Source organism: Tiliqua scincoides, chromosome 4 (genome assembly GCF_035046505.1).
Source record: "Tiliqua scincoides isolate rTilSci1 chromosome 4, rTilSci1.hap2, whole genome shotgun sequence".
In the NCBI taxonomy this organism is placed as follows: Eukaryota; Metazoa; Chordata; class Lepidosauria; order Squamata; family Scincidae; genus Tiliqua; species Tiliqua scincoides.
Window position 1 is genome coordinate 196,391,139 of NC_089824.1, and position 3,169 is coordinate 196,394,307.

At 43.9% G+C, this 3,169-nt stretch overlaps 1 pseudogene; it reads left to right on the forward strand.

Annotated features, from left to right (window-relative positions):
- The first annotated feature begins 539 nt into the window (after positions 1 to 539).
- LOC136650310 (5S ribosomal RNA) lies at positions 540 to 659 on the forward strand (annotated as a pseudogene).
- The last annotated feature ends 2,510 nt before the right edge of the window (positions 660 to 3,169 follow it).

Consider the following 3,169-nt stretch of genomic DNA (forward strand, 5'->3'; position numbering starts at 1 on the left):
GATGTTTGTTAGTTCATCATCAGTCTGGTCAGTGTTATTTACAGCTGCTTTTACCAGGCCTCTGCCATTTTATGAAAGAAGCCGTTTTATGACAAGATTCCATCTACTCAGTGAAGGTACAGCATGTAGGTAGCTGATGGAAGCAGTAAGATAACACTGTATAACAAAATCTGAACAACGTTGTGTTTATCTGAATATTCTGATGTTCATTAATTTTGGTGCAAGGCTTTTTTAAATGTTGCTATTTTTGACAGAGCACCAATAGCATTTTTTCCTCAGCTGCAGTGTATTATACGACATGCATTGCACAACATGTATTACAATGCATTATGAGGCAATAGGATTAATACACAAATTTTAAGATAACTAAAATTTTTGTTAATACAAAAAAACTAAGATTCCCATTTGAATCAGTGCTTCCGCATTGTGTAAAAAAATATTAAAAATTGGTTGCGCCACCATTGAGAGGGGCCAGGGGGATGGTGGCCAGAAGTAGGGCCTTCTCGGTGGCGGCTCCTGTGTTGTGAAATTCCCTCCCCTTGTGCAGCAACTGTTATCCTGCACATGCCCGATGTCATCTGATCTCGGAAGCTAAGCAGGGTCAGGCCTGGTTAGTACTTGGATGGGAGACCACCTTGGAATACCGGGTGCTGTAGGCTTATACCATAGTCTTTCGAGACTGAAGGTTGCCAACCATTTTGAGCTGAGAACAGCTTCCGCTTTGTTAACTTTCCAGTGAGGTCTGAAGCCATTTTTATTTAGGAAAGTCTTCATGGCCCTATAATGGCTGCTTTTAGGGGTTTATTTAATATTTTTTATTGATGTTCATGGTTCTTACTGCTGGCTGCTTTGTTTTATATTGTCTCTTTTTACACTCTATTTTAAAGTCTTATCTGTATTTTATCATTTTTTGTATTTCATGTGTTTAATTGCTGTTAGCCGCCTTGGGTGCCCTTCGGGGAGAAAGGTGGATTTGAAGTCAAATAAATAAAATAAATAAATAAATTCAACAACAAAACAATTTTTGTGTTGCATAGTATAAGGGCTCTAGTAATGCTAATACTGGAAAAACAAGTTCCCCTAACATATCTACCATATTAACTGGAACATATGCAATCTATGTCTCTTGTATGGGGAGACATGACTGGGGAAAGTAATCCCTCCATAGTATTAAATGTGATAGGCTAACAGAACTTTGATGCTTTGAGATACTGCAAGGGTACAAAAAAATACTTCTAGGATTTCTACATTATGAATGACTTCTGGAAGACCCAACCATCTGCAATTCTATGTGTATCAAGTATTATCCTAATAAATTAGTTTCATGATTCACTGCAGTCACCATTACCTATTAACTCTTTGCAGAAATTCTGTTAATATACAATTAATATAAATGGGTGGGCGCAACATCATAGGGGCAACATCTACCCACATTCATTAGAATCATTGTACAGAACTTCCAAGATCCCCACTCATATGCAGTGAGCCCTCCATGCGTACGACAACACATGCTCAATACAGGCTTTTCTAACCAGTGTGTGTGGGTTGTGGGTGGATCATCCCACAACCACAGAGGTAGGTTAATTTTTATGATGCTGCTCCCATGCATGCACATTTGCAGTACATTAACAGCCCAATCCTAAACTTATCAAATGCCTAGGGCTCTAGCAGCACCAAAATGGCTACCACTGAATCCATTTGTGCCAGGGATGTCACGGGGTGGGGCAAGTCCCTTTCCCTTTAAGATGGTTTAGGCTGGGTGTTGGTTAACCAGGTGTAGGGTATTAATAACTTAAAGAATAAAACCTGGGCTTGGGTGCCTGAAAACAGAGAGCAGGGGGAAGGGTGCTAACAGCTTTCATATTGGAAGTAATACTGAGACCTGCAAGATGGTAGTTTTAGCCTCTATTTAGGTAAGATCTTTCTTGTTTTTAAAGCTATTGTGATGCATGTTGTTATGTCTTTTTGGAGCAATTGAAGCTCCCCTTAAGCTTTAATAAAAATCTTTTATATAAAACATTGGGTGCAGTGATTGACCAGGGACATGTATGATGGGACCTGGGGCTTGGAGTGAGCAAAAATAAATAAGCATTACTCTTGGGGGTTGTGGAAGGTGGTATAGGCGAAGGAGGGTTGAGTCCTGGCTGGTTTGGGGGTCTCCCTTGGTCCTTCCCTACCCCAAGGGTGATGTTTGTTACAAGGGAAGCAGCCACAGTTCTCCTCAGGGCAAGGGAACAAATGTTCCCTTGCCCCATGTCGACCTATGGTGCCCCAATGGGTCTACTTGGATCAGCGCCTACCTTTGAGTGGGTGCAGAACTGAGGAGACACGTGTTGGGTCTCCCAGTTTGGGAGGGGGAGATAGGATATGGTGGCAGAGTCTCCATTTCCCTCCCGGGCCTGATCCTCCCCTTCCTGCTACCTTGCCCGCCCTTCTGCACCTTGCAAACCTGTAGCGCTAGCTGGCTGTGACACTCACTGCCAGTCACACCTCATGTTGACTCCCTGGGGCTGAGGCATGCTGCTACTAGTGGCAGTGCCTTACAGCAGTTTTGCAACAGCCAGAGCCAGTGGTGGCAGTGTGCCATTGGCGCTGACACCGATATGCTTGGGCTCTAACGCCCCACTCCTATACTCCAGCAATCTATAGCATGCAGCCAACAGAGCATGGTAAGCCAGAGGTAGGTAAAAATATCTTTTACTTACATCCCATTAGGTCACCTGATTACCAATGGGTATCCTTGGACCCATGCCAGCTACCAGGTATTTGCTGGCATTAGGAGAGGAAAGGTCCAGACCAGGAAAGGGAGTTAATAACCAGCATGCAATACTGCTGCCAAGATCCTCCACTGCCATTGTTTGAACCGCCGTCACTTTGGCCCATGCCTCACCCCAAACACCCATAAACAGCCCCATACACCACCTTACCTGGACCAGAAGAGCATCAGGGCAAGCACATGGAGCCTCTGGTCATTTGCACCGGCAGTTCTGTCATGTACAATGGCAGCACAACATCCATGCCAGCGCAAGATCACTTACAACAATGGGTGGCAAAATCCACTGTCATAAATGGCCCATAGGATTGGATGGGAATGTGATGTCCATAAGCTGGTAACATATAATGGTGTTCATGTGGGTGTTTGCTGCTCCCCATCACCCCCTTAGCATTG